This window comes from Oenanthe melanoleuca, chromosome 3, assembly GCF_029582105.1.
Source record: "Oenanthe melanoleuca isolate GR-GAL-2019-014 chromosome 3, OMel1.0, whole genome shotgun sequence".
Lineage (NCBI taxonomy): Eukaryota > Metazoa > Chordata > Aves > Passeriformes > Muscicapidae > Oenanthe > Oenanthe melanoleuca.
Genome location: NC_079336.1, coordinates 26,224,681 through 26,244,402, shown reverse-complemented (window position 1 = coordinate 26,244,402; position 19,722 = coordinate 26,224,681).

Below are 19,722 nucleotides of genomic sequence, written 5' to 3'. Positions count from 1 at the left end.
TGAGTTAATGTGACAGCACCTGCATAGTCCACCCTTGAAAAGCATCATGGATGACAACACCTCTTATCTTGTGGGTGTAAATATTGTGTGCACATCCAATATACTGTCTGGAGGGTGTTTGCCCAAAACTACTTCTCTTTGAGTGAAAAAAAGCATCCTGATCACCTCAAATGATCATGTTTAACATGGAAGTGGCCACCAGCTTTTGTGTCTGGTGTCTGTGTTGTCTGTGTCCAAGCACTCACAGTGCTTAAGAAGGCACAGGAAATATCAAAGAGGAAAAAGGAGTGAGAAAAAACAAAAAAACAAAACCCAAAAATTTACAGTTCACAACCGTGAAAGAGAAAGAAGGGGAGGAGGTCCTCTAGGTACCTACAATGTAGCACATTGAGGACCTGACACCTGAGAAGGAAACTGAAGCCCAGGCACAGCCCATGATTAAACAGGGGGAAAAATAGAGGAGGAAAAGGCAAATTTATGGGCTAACCATAACTTCCTCATTCCCCCCTTCCCCTATACTGCTTGGGGAGTGGGAAGGAGGAGGAGTCAGGAATGGAGGAACTGATCTGAGTCTTGAGAAAGGGAGAATGGAAGAAGGTATTGTTTTAATTTTGCCTTTGCTTCTCAACATCCAAGTCTTATTTTTTTCCCAAAATGTGTCCATTGTAACCATAATTTGGTAAATCATCTCCCTGTTTTATCTCAATCCAGGAGTTTTTCCACCCTGTTTTATCTCATTGTTCTGCTGATGAAGAAGAGAGGGAAAGGCTGGGAGCTTGGCAGACAGTCAAGGTCAAAACAGGGAATCACATGAAGACACTAAAAATGAGTGAGACTGAAAGCAAAACTGATTTTTTTTTTTTTTTTAAAGGTGAGAAAGGAGCCTTGAAGTGGGATTAGGAGCAGTGACCCTGATTAGACACTGCAGATATCACCCTGTGACACTTGAATTCCTGCCTGGGCCAGGCCAGTTGGACTGAGGAGCAGCCTCCCTCCAGCCAGAGAGCAGAGTGCAGGAGCAGCCTGGGTGCACAGCTTCCCAGGATGGCGTTTCCTTTAGCTGGGCATGGGCAGTGGCAAGCACACGTGCACAGCTGCAGCACCCACATCTGCTCAGGAGAGTTTGTGCTTGGAATCCTGCCCCCACACTCTGGGATGGGGGATGTGTAAGCCACACTGGCCAGGATTGCATGTGAATGTGTGTGTGTGTGTGAGACTGATCTCCTGGGATTAGATGCACAAGTTAGTTTAGAAAAAAAAATAGGTCTTTATTAGCATTTTTTATTTTTATTATATAGTTCATTGACTGCCAGTTAATTAGATGCTGTTAATAAATGGATGCATCAATCCTGATTGGATTTAAACTCCATAAAGTGAGTTTAAATTGAACTGCTCAGCAGTTTTCCCAAGCAACAACTTGCTACTGGTCTTTTGGTAAAGCAAATGTTTGCATCTGTATGGTGCTATAGGTGTCAAACTCTATTCACAGAAACTACGCTTTGTTGTTGTTTCCCCCAAAATTTCCTTCAACACTTACAGTTTTTAAGTGAATGTGTCCATTAGGGTGGATATTTATTACCTAAAAATAAATATTTGCCAACAGATTTTGATGTCATTCTAGGTGACTAAGTTCTGACTAATCACCAGACACTGGATTATGTGGGAGTAATAACAATGTTTGAAGTGATCTTTGGTTTCCCATCTGTCTTAGAGGTGTCTACTTGCTCTTCTATACTCTCACATGGGCTCTGTGTTGTGTTGCTCCTACTAGAACTGTATTAATGCCCTAACTGTCCTACTGAGTTCTGTTTGGGAATAGATTTCTTTCAGGAGTGTAATGAAAACTATAGATGTTGATTTTAGAGTGAGCTAATTCTGAGGGGAGTTTTGTTAACAAAGCATCTAATATTCCTTAGACTTCAATATTTAGCACAGGTATTTAGATTTGTAAACCAAGTTATTTTTATTTGTAACTAATATCACCCTGTATGTCAGGTACTGAACAACTATCTTTGCCAAAAGGTAATTTAGTAAGCTAAAAATCAGAACATATAAGTGACAGGTTTTTTCTTCAGTCTACTTGTAAACATAAACTCTGTAATCAGAGGTCTTCAAGTAGACCATTTCAAGTCCCACAATTTAGAATTCATAGTAACCTGACATCCAAATAAAAAATATCCTCATTGGTGGACTGCTTTATCAGAATGTCTATTATTCAATTTCAACTCCTATGAAGTTGGCATTTCTGGTTGCAGAGTGTTGAATATCAACTAAGATGAAGGAACTAAATTTTTTTCTTATTTCAGCTCACATTGGAGCACAGTGCTGGCCATCAGTCCAAATCTCTTCAGATTAATATTTACTTAGGTTTCTGCTTTCCAGACACATTCTGTAATCCAGAGGCTGCTTTGAAAAATGGGCAGCTGCTCCCTGCAGGGATAGAGTTCAGGCAATGTTAGACAATTCCCTTGTCCTGTCAATTTGATTACTATTTGCAATTTGCATGTTCTCACTTTTCATTCTGAGTTTTGTGAATCTCATTCCAACTTTCCTCTACAGATTTCTAATTCTGTATTTTGAAATTCCCTTTCAGAACTACATACTTAATTCATACATACCTTAGTCTCATGTGTCATAGTTCCTACAATCATTTGACAGCCTGGCTCTTCATCTTTTCTGGCCAAATTAATCTTTGTGTAAATTGCTGCAGTTTCAGCAAATTAAGCTACTTGATTCCAAGTCTTCTTTCTCTACAAGTGGAATGGAGAAATCAGTTTACAATTCCTAAGATTACTTAGAAGATTAATTAGTTATTGTTGTTGCAATCCTCCTAAGATTAAAAGTCTACATTAAACTATTATCATATAAATATTCTTCCTGAAAACACAAGCTACAATTAGTAGGATGAATGTGGATGCTTTGGTTTTTGTTGGTTGGTTTGGTTTCCTTTTTTTTTTTTACCTGCTTCAGGATTGTTTTTCAGTTTTGTTTTTTTGGGGGGTTGTTTGGGTTTTTTTTGTTTGTTTTTGGTTTTGTGGTTTTTTGGGTATTGTTTTCATTTCATCTTTTACTTTTTTGAGAGTAAGAAGTGTTTAACAGCATAATTGAAATTCTCATTGTCTGGAACATACAGGCTTTTAGGTAAACAAATGTAATTTTTAGTTTGTTTTTTCTTTTTTTCCTTAAGCCATATAGAATTCATCATTGGAATTTGCCTTGTTACAATAACTTTTATTGTAGGTAAAGGGAAAACGTTGTCTCTTGTTCACAAGTCAAACTAGTTTGAGACATGTTTCTTGAAAGATTCATTTCCATGTAGAAGCTGCATCCTTGCTGCTTTGTGAAATGAATTTTCAAACAAGTAGGGATCCCACTAAATAAATGACATTTTATGAAATCACAAAATGTGCCTAAAACAGCATAATGGCTTTAAAGCATTTTAATTAGTTTGTGGCAAATCAACAGATGCAGAGTATCAAATAACATGCAAAATTTATCTACTGACAGTAGTATCTCTACTTTGTAGGAGGTCATAAGACTGGCTTTTATTTGTGCTTTAATACACCACTGATTGTAATCCTAACACAGTTTGCAAGAACTTTAAACACAAAACTTTCAGAACAGTGAAATTCTAAATAAAATAATGTATTGAGATCTGTACTAACCATATAATATCTTTCATTGTTCTTATCTTCACTTAAGAAGCTTCAAAGGAACTATATTGTTAATATCCGATTTATTTATTCTGTAATGTTTAAAAAATTATATAAACGATTTAAATATTGTGATCACAGTGCCACATCTTTTATCTGAGAGCAAGTAGCATGTCAGGAACTTTGCACATCCTAGAATCCTCCTGGAACTACTAAGATGACTAACATAGTGATACTCAAACCATTATCCTTTGACACAATTTTATATTTCTTATTTATATGTTTGTTACCAGTGGTTGCTCTGGACTAACCTATAACTACTTTCCTTTTATTTTTTTTTTCTTTTTTCTTCCTGTAAGAGGTTAAAGATATAGAGATATGCTGGCATCTGTTTCCTAAATCTAGTATCCTTCAATACAGGTGTCTGAGAGCCATGAGACAGAGATGTGACACAAATCCTAACCAGATAAATTTATCTCTGAATTGGTGACAGGAAGCTAGACAGGATACTGAAATGGCACTGCAAGTTTGTTTTTAGGCAGGTAAATCACATCCAGTTTTGATTCAGTTCAAGATTTAACTACCCACGTTTATATTCCCAACTGTCCGAAACTTCTGTGTGATGTCTAAACCCCATTACAATCATTACAGCCTATGTAACTTGGGAAGCTATTTAGTTCACAAAAAACAAACAAAAAACCCACCCCCCCAAAAAAAAAAAAAAAAATTACTCCTCTGATGCCAGAATCAATTCTTGAGAGTGTGGCTTTTAAAGTCATTTGAAACATGCTAGGATGTCCTACCTGGCCATCAGCTGCCATTCCAGAAGGGCTATGACCCGTGCAGTGTCTCAGCTGGCACTTGGTCCTGTGTCTGGGCAACCAGTCCTGATCTGGTGGCTGTTTAGTGGAATATGCTGACTTTATTGACTAGATTTATTAATTTACAAGTTGACAGAAGTTTTGAGACACCATATTATATGTCCTGACTTGAAGTTGGAGTCATTCTGTAAAAGGCTTTTATTGTTTTAAGACAGCCCTCTAGTTTGTAGCCCATAACTCAAAAAGGTCACCACTGATTAATTCCTTCCTACCATGACTCTCAAACTCAGTTTACTAATTAATTTTCTGTCGATCTTTCCAGTTTCTGATGTGACTCTGCAACCTCCATTTTGTCACACATTTAGGTTTCATGAAAGTTATCACATTCTGAGTTCTAGGAAAAACTCAGAAATTGTTGTGTCTGAGAACATATAGGGAAATATTCTGTTATATCTGCATGGGCCCTGCTCTGTTCCTCATCTGGGAAGCTACTACTCATTTTATAGAGAAAGGAGATTCTATTGAAGTCTGTAGTTTCTCTTGGTTAGTATTTGGTAATTAAAATGTGGAGCTGGGCTCAGAGTTTGGTACTGCAGTAAAAAAAACCTCTGATTTCTTTCTTTTAGCTGATTTTGAAGCCTGAAATTGGTAGTAGCATTTCTTTTGCAGAAAGCCAGAAAGAATAATAAAGCTGCTACAAATGTGTTTTGTTAGTATACTTATTGAATGGTTGACAGAACAATACAATGATGCAAAGGAAAGATCAGAGGATATCAGTGGTAATAAAAAGTTACAGGAAAATGTTTTGTGTTAAGAGGAAAGATTATAGATTGAAAATAACAGTATGTTCCCTTAATATTTTTCCCCTACTCTTCTAGTTTTGGGGATTTACCAAGTAAAAGCTTCCAGCAGTAGTATATCAAAAGAGGAAAACCACTGTCAATACTAAGAAATCCTCTTTATCAGAACCCTGGGATCTGTAGCAAAATCTTAATTCATTAAGGTGGTTGACAGTGTGACCTGAAGGTCTAAGATATCCTACTTTTCTCCTGGGACTGAAAAGAAGACCTCTTTACAAGGGAAGAAGATGAACATAAATTATAAAAATATACATATGTATGTATATTAGAGCTAGGAAGGAAGAAATGTGTTGAATTCAGTCACAAACACATCTACAAAATAATCCTCAGGTGCCATCATCTGATATGTCAACAGCTTGCATCTGCATGAAACAATTATGAATCAGAAACTGATTTTTTTACAGTATAATACCAAAAGTACTAGAAACAGTACAAAAAAAATGTTTAGATGACATATTTGTCTGTACCTCTGTGTTTAATAACAAAATGTCTTTCCAGCTATTCATAGAGAGGAAAACTCATACTAAGGGTATGGATGTGGGTCCCCATGCAGGCATGCTATGGGAAATAAACTTATATCTGTGATATGTATGTGTTTATATAGCTTACAGATAAAGCCTTTACATCAGCCTATTTAACACTATATTTGAGTTTTCACATATACAAATTTCTGTGTGAGGCTGAGGAACTATACATCCCATGGTAATTAGATAACAATGGCAAACATAAACTGCTGATGCCAATTTTAATTATGTTATATTTAGGAAAAATAATTTTATAACAACAACAATTTACTGAGTCAATTGCAGGTACGTTTTTAATTTCCCAGGCTACAGAAAATAAATGGTTCTGCTGTCAGTTGTCACATATAGAATAAACAAGTCTTATCTTTCTCTACAATTCAAATCCTGTGATACCAGAATGATACTTTCTCTGTGTAATTTAATCACATAGGGAATTCTCCTTTAGTTGTTGTTGCTGTTGTTGTCTTTATCTTTTTTCTTTTGATTTTTTTTAGCTTCTGGATTTTTTTGTACATTATTTGGTTTGTGAAGATTTTTACCTCAAGCCTGGGATAGCTAATAACTTACAGTTTATATCTTAGATTTTTTTTTAAATTTAATTTTCATACAAAGAAGTATGAATAATTTGTGCTCTTTCATTAATATTGAAATTGATATACAAATAATCCACTATTCATTTGCACTTTAAAATAAAAATACTAAATATTTTTTCAATTAAAAATGAATAGGAAAGCAGAAAGGTTATAATGATCCTAGTTATTGTGAATTCAATCTAGGTCATGATTCAAGAAAATAATTTAAAATACTACTTGTTCCATAAAGTAAAAGGTTTTCTCAAGGGTTTTGCAACATCAAAATAACAAAAATGCTTCTATAAAGGATATAGAAATCATCTAATATCTTTAATAAAGTGGAAAATTTTCCGTGCTTGTAGATTTGCATTTTTATGCAAATCCATTCATAAGTACATGTAACAATATTAAATCTAATTTATTTGCTATTACGGATATTACACTTAAATGTGTTCATAAAGGATCAAAACCCAGTGTCTTTTATTACGGTGAATTAATTTCCTTTATTCAAAGAATTTGGAAGTGTTGGCAAAAATTACAGTCCTGTGTAAAAAAAAGGTGATACCATTTAGCAGTTTTTCTCATATTATGGCCTAATTCAGCTGTTGCTGGTAAAAATAAAAATCCTTTCATGGAATCAGAATTGTCTGTAATATTCAGGAAACTAAGCTGTAGGCACAGTTTGTATTTATTTATTGTTCTTCCAATGCTTCTGTAGTCTAAAACATTCTCAAATCTAAAACAACAGGGAAAGAACTGTATGTAGAAAAGGAGCATTATTAAGTAAAATAAATTGTTCATTAAAAATGTTATACATATGGTTTACATGGCCTTCAGAAAGGCATGCTTCAGTGTACAGGCATGTAGTTTAAGAATTCTTGCCTTTTTACAAATAGAACCAGAGTTTTCAAAGTTATAAATCTTGGATTCCTCCTATACTTAGGCTCGGATTGATTTAACATCTTTTTTAAATGCACCATATTTAACATCTCATCAAAGCACCTGAACTGGGAGCATAATAAATGTACGTTGTAAATATAACTGTTTTGATCTAACTCTCAAAATTTTATAGGATGATCTAGTTTTTTAAATTTTTATGCATGGAATCCAGGCAATCTGTGCTTCTGTATTAGGTTTGAGTGGCTAAGCTTTCATAGTGGGGCTGCTACAAGGATGATGTCTGTGAGAAGCTGCTAGAAGCTTCCTCCTTTTCCAGCAGAGCCAACCCCTGCTCAACACCAACCAAAGATGGATGTGCTGCTGGTCAAGGCTGGGTTAATTAGAAATGGTGGTAACACCTCTGCAATAACTCTGTGATATTTAAAAAGGAAAAAAAAAAATAGATCTTGCAGTTGTAATTGTAGCCAGAGAAGATTTTATTTTACTTATTATCCTGCTCTGCTTTTTTAGCAAAAATTCAGTTAATATCTCTAATTTGACTCTGTTTTGCCTATGAAAGTATTTGGTGAGTCATCTGTCTCCGTCTTAATCTCAATTTATGAGCCCATTGTTATATATTCTCTCTCCTGTCCAGATGCAGAGGGGAGTGATAGGCTTTGGTGGGTGCCTGACACCCAGCCAGGGTCAACCCATTACAGCTTCTAACTTGGAGGCCTCAAAAACTTAACATGAATAAATATATTTAAGTGTTTCCAGTCTCCTTCTTCCTGATATGAATAATTACTATTCTTTGAAATAATTTAATGCAAAAGGTGCATAAATAGGTTTTGTCTAAATCAGCCTGAAAACCGAATATTGTTTTCTGTTAATTCAGAAAGAATATATTTTAGATCTTGACTTGTATAATCATGGCATCCTATTACCTAGAAAAGACTTTTGGGAAGAATAATTCAGCAGAGAATACAGTTAACATTTGTAAGTGCTGAAAAAACCCATTTCTTGAAATGAAAGTGTTTCAACTGTAAAAACTTCTATTGCTATACAATATTCAAGGGACAGCCAGAGTGTGGAAAATGCTCATCAGAAACAGAGAACAGATGGTCATGTGATGAAAAGCCCTTTAAAGAATTACATAGTTTATGAAAAGACAAGAAGTTTATGATTTTATAGTAAAAAATTGTGACAATCCAGTGATATTCATTGCATTAAAATTAATTTCAAAGGTGGATCAAGTGGGCAGAACTTAAGTTTTACAGTGGACATGACAGAAGTAACATACCTAATATGAGAAAGCCCATGCACTCAAATTCACTGGTGATATATAGAGAATCTAACAGAGTAGTACCTTCAGACTCTGTTGATTTTCATCAGCCTTCTCATGGATGCTTTAGCATTTTGTTAATAGTTTCTTAAGAATACATTCATTAAGCAAAATACTTTGGTAATGTCTCAAGCATGTTTTACCACTGAACTCAAACTAGAGACTGGCTTGTATTCATGACATGTAGCTTTTGAAAAAGCAACAGCTTTTTTGAATGTTATTTATATATCCCTTTTCAAATGCTTCCATGGTGTCTAGTTGTTTGAATAATCAATGAGGGGAGAATGATACTTTTAAAGGACAATTCACCTAATCTATCATACTCATATATTTTAGAAGGAGGTTTAAAATCCTATAAAAGTACCTCTGTAAGTAGATATTTCTCTTGACTGATATTAAGAAAATCTGTGCTAAATGGCTTAGAATTAAAAATCTGGATTTTAGATGACCCAATTAGGCATTTGGAATAATTCCATTAGCCTTAATTTTATTCACACTGAAGTGCTATAGCCAGCCATTCAGTGGCATTAGATATTCCAGAAAAGTAAAAAAAGTTATCCAATTCAAGTGGGATAAATTCCTCAGTGTTTTAAATGTATCCATTTGCTGTAAAATTCAGTAGAGTTTATACAACCTTTAAATGCCTATTTTGAGATTTAATTTTCCATCAAATGTCCCAATTTGAAGCAGACAATGCTCACCAAAATTCTGAAAACTATACACACTAGCCTGGGAAGTACACTAACTAGAATGAACACATCAACTATTATTTGTAGTCTCATATGATCTCATATTTTATGTTAGAAGTGTTAGAATCATCGTTTTCCTCATAAACTTTGCTTCCTATAAAAGGAGTTATCTGTGAGATCTTTTCTAACTGGTGAAATACTAAGAACTGTGCAGTGTTTTAGCTGAGTTATAACAACCTATACCAGTCCTGAAGGCCATTAATACTGTTCTTGGTGTCTAAATTTCTGAAAAAGAGGCAACACATCTGTGCTGGCTTACAAAACTGCTGGTTTGCTCAAGGATAAGAGGCACAAAAAATTATGAACAAATGGCAATCTTTCAAGAAAAGTTACAGAAAAATTTATCCACACTAAAAAGCTGTAAGAAGACCCATTTCCTTGACAAGAATACTAAAATAGTTCCAAGTGTACTCCTGAAGACAACAGGAATATGTCTAGTTGTTGAAGAGATGTAAATTGGTAAGTATAATTTTTCTGATGCTGTTGACACATAAATGAAGAGATGTTTCAAGTCTAAACTTCAAGCTGTGAAGCAAATACTCTGTAACTGCAGACAGATGTTTTGGTTTACTGATTACTTTCTGAGTGTTGCTTCCAAAATCATAGTAGAAAAAAAAGGAAGAAAGGAAAGAAAAGTATTCTGAAGAAGGCTGTCAGTGCCCTTGGACAAAGCTGCTGAAAATGAGCTCTTCACAGATTTGATGCATTCTTGTCTTTAATAAACAGCTCGTAGACTCACGCTTTTTTTTTTCTGTGGACAAGGAAGAACAAGTTAATTGTGGCCATTCCTATATACATTTCTTACCAATTTCACAGAATCACAGAATTGCAGAATGGCAGAATCACAGAAAGGCTCCAAGATCATCAATCCATGCCCTAACACCTCAACTAGACCATGGCATCAAGTGCCACATCCAGCCTTTTTTTAAATACATCCAGGGATGGTGTCTCCATCACCTCCCCAGGCAAAGCATTCCAATTCTTTATTATCCTTTCAGTGAAAAACTTCTTCCTAATATCCAACCTATATCTCCCCTGGTGCAGTTTAAGGCTGTGTCTTCTCATTCTGTCAGTTGCTGCCTGGAGAAAGAGACCAACCCACACCTGACTACAAACACCTTTCAGGAAGTTGTAGAGAGTGATGAGGTCACCTCTGAGTCTCCTTTTCTCCAGGCTGAACCCACCCAGCTCCCTCAGCCATTCCTCACAGGGTTTGTGTTCCAGCCCCTCTCCAGCCTCGTTCCCTCCTCTGGATGTGCTCAAGCATCTCAAAGTCCTTCCCAAACTGAGGGGCCAGAACAGGACACAGCACTCAGGGTGTGACCTCACCAGTGCTGAGTGCAGGGGAGGAATGAGCTCCCTGCTCCTGCTGCCACACCATTCCTGACACAGGCCAGGGGCCATTGGCCTCCTTGGCCACCAGGGCACACACTGGCTCATGTTCAGTCTGGACCAGCACCCCCAGGTCCCTTTCTGCCTGGGCACTGTCCAGCCACACCATCCCCAGCCTGTAGCACTGCAGGGGGTTATTGTGGCCAAAGTGCAAGATTTGGCACTCAGACTTATTAAACTTTATCCCATTGGACTCTGCCCATCCATTCAAACATTCCAGGTCCCTCTGCAGAGCCCTTCTACCTTCCAATAGATCAACACATGCTCCCAGTTTAGTGTCATCTGCAAATTTACTGATTAAATACTCAATACCCTCATCCATGTCGTCAATAAAAATACTGAACAGAACAGGCCCCAGCATAGAGCCCTGGGGGACCCCACTGGTGACTGATCCCAGCTGGATGCAGCACCATTCACCAGTCTCTGGGCCCAGCATCCAGCCAGTTCCTAACCCAGCACAGAGTGCTCCTGTCCAAGCCATGGGCTGCCAGCTTCTCCAGGAGTGTGCTGTGGGAGAGTGTCAAAGGCCTTGCTGAAATCCAGATACACAACATCCACAGCCCTTCCTGTATCCACCAAGCTGATCATAAAAGGACATCTGGTTTTGTGAAAATTTGTGAATTTTTGAATTTGTGAAAATACAGTGCTAATATACCACTAACTGGTTTCCTTCTGGCTCCTTTTTTTTTTTTTTTTTTTTTTTAATTTAGTTCACTCTCCTGCTCTAAACTCTGTAGTATTAGTTCAGGTGCACTAAAAGGCTTTTCAAACTAATGGTCAAAGACTGGTTACCTACATATGCTATCCATATCTGCACATTCCTGTGAGTGAAATGAGCATGTGAGTGCTTATTACTGTGGTATAAGCATTTGGCCCAACAGGAGTAAAAAACTTTCATAGGCCATAAAAGTAAAAACAAAAGTAATTTCCTAAATGAGACTGTGATTCAATATTTCTTCCTATAGATATAAACTTTATACACACAAGAGTAGTCAGGCAACCAAGCCCCTACTAATAGTCACAAAACATCTTTCACTGCCTTTCCTCAAAATAAAATTACATTTCCTACTTAAATAGAGTTGTACTAAGCAGACAAAAATAGTTCAAGGATTTAAACTGTTCATGAGTAATTCACAAGATTCACTTCCACTGCCTAATATTTGGATTATACATTGTCTATTTACAGTCACAGAATGTACCCAGAATGAATTCTGTTGCAGAACACCTGATGTTTGACATTACATTATCGTAACACTCAGTATTGAATTGGCCTGAAAGGAATATATTGATGTCCTAGCATAATGGTTTTCAGATCAGACACCATTTATCAACTGCTTAGCTAATATCCACTCTTAAATTCAAAGAGTGGATGAAAGTGAAGGGTAAACACCAAAGTCTGCCATGCTTATCACTTTCAATTGTATGGTTGGCCAGCCATCTGTATTTGATTTGGCTAGTTCAGTATGTCTTTTTTTTTAATCTTCTAATGAATACAAATTCACTGTGCAATTCTGGATGCAGTAAATTACACTATGATGGCTGATGCTGTCAATGAAATGCTAGGCATTGAGTCTGATAATTAAAGAATGACATTTAACAGAATAGCATATCTGGAACTGAATGCATTTTGATGAAAAATGAACATGAAGACCAAGCAGAGGTTCTTGTTATTTTTAAAAAGAATGTTGGCAGAAAGAATGGTTGGAGGAGATATGCTGATATCTCTGCATTAGTTGATGAGATAGTATTGCATGGCAGGTTTAATAAATAGTAATAATTTGTTATATAAAATTCCCAGTTACTTTGAAAACAGGTTCACTTTTGGCAATACAGCTTTAAGAAATGCAAACAACACTATATTTCCTTTGCTTGTTTTACCATACAGTACATAATTTAGGCTCTCAAACTTTGTAATAATTTTTACTGACATTGTGACTATTAAAAGAAGCAATATGCTTGAAGTATGCATAGGGGTCTATTGATAGAAGCACAGAAACAAATCCTTGATTCCAAACTTACCAAAATGTCTGATATTCCTTCTGCTCCCAATTGGCTTTTATAAGATCCCATTTACAGCTGCAGTCTAAACTTTAAGCTACAAGCTGTTTAGAGCACTGCAAAGCTATCATGGACTAATGTAATTTGAATTTTGATATATAAAGCAAAATAACTATTACTTTTATGATTTTTGTTAATGTTTTAATTCAACTCAGCTACTCGATGTACAAAGACAATTCAGTGATGCAAAAATAAAATATATTTTTGCTCAAAATATCTAACTTTTTTGTATATAACACATCTAATTTCCATGTTATGAAACATTAAAGGTTATTAAACCTGCTCAGAATATATACTACCAAAGTCACTGAAATAGGCTGTGAAAAGAAGGAGTTTTGTCGAGTGTTCTTTGTTTTCCTGTGTTAGAAAGTTCCATTGGTTTGAATTTTCAGAAAAATATGTGACTGCTTAATGAAAGCAGAGGTTAAAAACCTGATGTAGTTATACTACACCTGCATCCATTTATCAAGAATCATATTTCCCCAGTAATATTGAATCTGTCTTCATGTACTACAGAGTCCAGTTCTGAAGATATTTACCACCTGTTTAAAACAATATAGATGTCCAAATCTATTAAAAAGTATATTAAAAATTTTTAATTTGTTTATATCTTTTATATTGAGATAAATAAATCTCAAAAGAGAGGGAATATTTTATAAGGGTAACATTGTTTTGCCTGCAAGTTCTGATAGCTATTTCTTGGCAAATTAATCTTTATATTTTAAAGAATTATATTTAAATACAATGTTGATTCAATTAAATAATATATCGAAATACAATGATATAATTATTTAAATTTTTGGGCATTCGCAGGGCAAAACATAATAGACAGCTTGTATTTTTCATAGGTGAAACACAATACAAATAACTTTTAATACAGAATATTGCAAAAACAGAGCCTCACTCATGTCTTTAGAAAAATAAACTCTTATGCAGGATTTTACATAAGGGTCAGATTGCAAAATTTACCCTTTGCATTCAAATTTATTTATTTTTTAAATCATAGAATCATCAAGATTCAAAAAAACCCTCTAAGATCGAGTCCAACCATTAACCTAACACTGACTGGTCTACTAAACAAACTGCATGATCCTATGTTGAGTTTTTCAATGACATTAAATGAGAGAACTTTTTTGTTATGCAATACTTACATAAACCTTAAACATCTTAGGTCAAATTGTATCATGGTAGTAAAATGTTATTTTAGGGGTTGATGATTTCCATTTACCTGTCATAAAAAGTAAGACATCAGAATGAAACTAAAGCAAATGGTTCTCATTAATGTTCTGATTCTATTGAAGTTTGCTGTAAATAGGAGAAAATCTTTCATTATCAATTAAAGCTAGTACAAGGATATGTTGAAAGCCTCTTCAGAAAAATATTATCTGAAATTCAATGTGATTTAATATGTTCATCCTGTGAATGAGAAATCTGGAGTGATAGAGACCTGAATCTTTGGGTAAGACTTGCATCATGCTCCACATCTGGCAAAACCATGCACACTGGATGCAGAATGGCATCACTGACACTGTGCTGGTAGATGATGTTCAAATTCATACATTTGTCAAAGCCATGCTGTGTATAAGGCAGTGAGAAGTATGGAGTGAAGCCAGTGTGTAAAAGTCTGTGGTCTTTATAGCTTAGCCATTTCCAACAGGCATAATTTGTTTCTGTGCATACTCTCTGAGGTGAATAACCATGTGCAGAATGTGTGAAACTAATAAATTTTCCCTTAATCTAGCACAGAATCATGAAATCATAGAATTGTAGAATCACAGAATGGTTTGGGCTGGATGGGACCTCAGAGTTCACCCAGGCCCAACCTTCCTGCAGTAGGCAGGGAGATCTTTAGATGCAACTCTTTCTAGATGTTTTCTTAATATTTGCACATTTTACTTACTAAATTCTATAGGCAGGATTTCTTAGAATATAAGTAGAAGAAATCAAAAAACAACAACAAAAAACCAGGATTAATAGCTTCACAACATGTAAAGGTTTCATTTATTTTAGAACACAGGTGAAAAAAGAGATTATGTCATAAGCATACAATGCTTTTGCATATGGGAAATGAAAATACAGTGCCCTCCTGTGCCTTAGGAGTTTCAAACAGACTAGCAGACAAGAGACTGTCTGAATTGGAAAGTGGTGAAGAGTATACCACATTTCCCCAGATGGATAAAGTGATAGCATTTTCTGTAGGAAAAAACCTGTGATGGACAGAAAAAGAATAGGAAGAATCTGTCTCTCACAGTAATTGTATAGAGTGCTCATCTGGGAAACAGGCTAATCATCTGTGTTTCAAAATGCTCTAGGAGCAGTACACATTATTAAATATTTTTTTCTAAGCAAATCTATTTCAAGTTGGAGACAATGTCTATGATTACTTTTGAGTGTTGGGGGCTGTTTTTAAATGTGTTATAAATAATAGAGTTCCTTTTGTGATGGAAATTAGTGCTCCTCATCCCTCCTAGGTACTATTTCCCCTCTGAGATGAAAATTTATACAACATAGAAATCAGTAAAAAGGAGTGCTCGAGAAGGGCTCCTGTTATTTTACTTTAACACCTGAATTTAAGGTTGGTTGGCTGGACCTAGATAAAAATCTCACTAACTTTTAAAGTGGACTTTTGGACACCTTCAGTCCCTCTGACTGAAGTGTCCTGACAATGCCACTTTTTTGTCTACCCCATGGTAATGAAGTAATTGATTATTTTACTTCCTTCTGGGTTTATGGTCAGCAGAAGTTTTTATGTTCAACAATCTATCCAATTTTCATTGCAATATGATTATCCTATTGTTTTTATATATTTACTAACCCATTCAGGGAAATGATAAATTAAATGTGCTTGTAAGCAAAAGGTATTATCAAGGCCTTATTTTTATTCTGTTTTTCAGGCTTTATTTTTGGCTGAGGCTTTGGTAGAGGTGTGAAATACAGATGTTTGTCTACTGAACAGAAAAGTAGGAGATTCAAATAAGTTAAGGATAGGTAAAGGATATAAAATCATTATGATAATAAAATCATGAAAAAAAATTCTCTCCTACATCAATGAATAAATGAACTTCAAATATAAATGCATTGCAAATATCCAGAGAATTTAAAGGCAATAATCCTGTATCATGTAGGTTTTATGTGTTCCATATTTTGAAGACAGGTAGCATTTCCTGCTCATAAATAACTTTTTAATGAAATTAACTTTGAATGTGAACCAGGTATCATCTCAACTGGAATTATTATTAATAAGAGAACAGCAATCTGGGTTCTATATAGAAACCAGAGGTGCTTTGTCAGTGTGATACCCTATGAAAAGAACTACCAATTGCTTCTGATTGGTTTGTGAACTGAGGAAGAGCCGGCTGAGATTGAACTGCTTTATTTGAGGCCTGTAAGAAAACTGTTACTGAAAGATGGTTATCTAGGCTGTGTAAATGAAAATACAGGATTTCAGCTCAGAGAGACATGCCTCCTTTCTGATAAGGAGCAATCCTTACAGAAGAAAAAAATGTTACTGAAGGATGCATCTTTTGAGTAATTTCAACCAATAAACACCTGATCCTTCAAGGATCTTTGTATGAGAATAAAGATGAGTTCACTCTGTACCTATTTTTTGCAACTCTGTTGCCTTTTAAAAATCAGTTTGTTCCTGAAGTTGAGTTTCAAGCTATATGGAATAAAAAAAAAAAAAAATTAAAAAAAAAGGAAAAGAGAAAATGAATGCTTATTTACCTGTGACATGCAGGAAAAAAAAAAAAAAAAGAACACTTCTGTGTTCTATTTTAACTTCAAAAGAGTCTTTTGTAAGATTTATGGTGAAAGAATATGCTGAGGTGGAAGAGTGTAGGATCCAATCAAAAGAAGATCAGGTGGAAATTGAAGTTTTATGGGAACATGAGTGAGCATAAATTCATAAAAGAAATATTTTCTCATTGAAATGGAGCAACAGTTTTAAAAATTCCATTAATAAAAATAAATAAAAAATATAAAACTAGCTGGCAAATATTTTGGAGCATCAGATAAGTATCAAAAGAAATTTGCTAAAATAACTTCTCAGTTATACCGAGACAAAAAGTTAGACAATTTTGGATGTCAGATTTCCATTGTGTTTTACTTTTGAGCAGCAAACCAAATTTTGAGGGAAACAAGAGTTTCAGGATCTGGTGAACTTTAGTTCAGATTTTGAAACAAAAATTACATTTGGTGAAATTTATTTGTTATTCAGTGCTGATTTTTAAATATTGACCATCTATTTTTTATGACAGCTGTACATTAATGTACATAGACATTTTAATCAAACATATCTATTTACTTGTCTATCTGTCTGTCTCTCTCCCTCTCCATCCACACCCTCATTACTAAATCCATCTACTCAAGTATATCACTGGACTAATATTTTGTACTTTAAACTTATAATTCTACTGAAATTCTGAGTAAAGTAACAATTAGTTTAGTGTAAACTTTACCATCCCCTCTTTCCATTCATATGTCATTCTGTTGCACCTATTACATTCATCAGAATATTAGAAGAAATAGTATTACTACAAAAAATAATTACCCTCTGGGCTTAAATTGTGCAGGCATGCTTGAGAGGCCTTATACAGACTTTTTAAATTTTTTTTCTTTTTTTTTTAGATTTAGACTTTTCTGCAAGTTAAGTGCACAGATATAATTAAAATATATATAGAGATGAAAAAAAATTGGATTGCACTGTACAAAACCCATGTAACTTCAAACATTCCTAACACTTGGTATAACAGCTATATTTTCTGGTTAATAAATACATTTTGCTTTCTTATATATGTGTAAATTAGCACTTTAGTGCAGCTGATCCATCCAGGGAAAGCTCATATTGAGCATTGAATACTTGAAGAACATTATATTGAGTCTCATACTTCATATATATGCTTTCAAATAAGTCTTAACCAGAGGTTGAATCCTTCACTGCAAAATTTGGAGTAAAATCTTCAAAATATTTTACAATGTTAGGAGAATTCTAATGAAGTATGAAGGTGTTTAACTTATCATAAATCATGGTTCAGTTCTGTTATATAACTTTCCCTGAAGCTCTGAATGCAGTATTGCCTGTTCTATGAACAGATTAAACTAGCATTTTTGTCCTATGGGCAAAATTAGAAGCAGTTTTTCTAATTTGTGGCATACAAATCCATTCAGTATTTCTGACAGTTGTAAGAGAAATAAAGGTCAAGCTGTACCCTGTGGTATCTGTATTCATTCAATTTTGCCACTTGAAAAGTACATTTAATCAAACTTTTCAAAGTTATGGCTTTATAGGTGGCTATTTATTTCTGGCCTTTGATTTATAATTTGCATTACTTTTTTTTACCCACTTCATCATGTGCATAATTATTTATCCAATTCAAAACTTATGAACATCTTTTCAAGAAGTTCAGGTCTTAATTAGAGTTGAGGTCTTGTTAGTTTTTCTTCTATCTTATTTCCAATGCTTGAGTAAAACATCAAGGTTTATCTCTACCTTGAAATTCTTCCTGGAGAAGAATCTACCATGCAACAAACACACCCATGAAAAAAAACCTCTCATTATTGTCTTCTGACCTCAGAGTGTTTAGCTGTCTGAGAAAAACATGCATGAGTAGTGAATTTAAAGCTGATCTTTGAACACTGAAGCCACTTTTAGGCTGAGATATTATCTGCTAATAATAGTTTATACACTGCAGAAAAATACAGATGGTAGGTGGAAAAGTACAGCAACAAAAAGAAACAGGGAGAGTTTACCTGAAATGTAATGACTGTTAAGAACAATGAATGAAAGGTGTTGCTCACAGATGAAATTAGAGTGCAAAATATTATTTATAAAAGAAAAAACTTATAAAAGGATTTTAAAAATATAATCTAAAAGTTAGATAAATTCTCATGGCCAGCTGATCTTATCTTAAACTATCAAACATTTCCAGAATGGTTCAGAAAATTCTGAAGTTTGATAAAATAGAACAAAAAAAGAAATAATATATTGTTTGACAAAACATTACAGTAAAAGCTACTATCAAATTGGGACTTTTTGTTTTGTTTATGATAAAAAATAGTTTTAATAATTATTTGGATGGAGGAAATATCCATTTGGGTGGATAAATAAAACAGGATGTGGGAATTGTAGATTACATGTGAATCTTGAAGTCAGAATGAAAAACTTGGAACTGTTTTCCTGTTTCCCAATTAGACAAAAAATAATGAAATTCTGGCCCTCTGCAGAATATGCTTTGTAAACATTTACCTTTATTTATGTTGTTATGTTGGGGATACTCTCTCTTATTTATGATGTACCCAGATTATGTTCCGTGTAACTTTATCCTTTTCTGGTATACTCTGTAATATACTCTGGAAATGCTTATTTCCTACATTTTTTAGGGATCTTTTTAAGCTTTACATGGTGTCAAGATGATCATCCTGAGACAATTTCTCTTCATACAAGGAGCAAGAAATCAAATACCTTAATAATTGAAGAAAAGTTCTGCCTTCAAAGCTACAGCCTTGGGATCTCCATGTGCATGAGAATGAGGATACTCTTGGACAAATTTTGTTGAGACTGATAGTGAGGATAAGCAAACAAACTTAAGCAAAATTCATTTGTCCATAAGCCTGAGTAAGCAACTATTCAAGTCCTACTGGTAAAGTCTGTCAAAATTTCTGCAGCTGCCAGTATCTCAGAAGGCCAACACTTCTGACTGCAGGTCATCAACCTGGGGTTATGGTGTTGGTTCCAGCAGCCTGAACAAGCAACTGCAGCTACTACTGTGATAAACCTGTACTTCATCACATTCAACAGAGCAAAAAAGCACTGAGTGGAGAGCACCATCCTAACAGTGTAATATGACTGCATAAAGTCAGTACACAGTTAC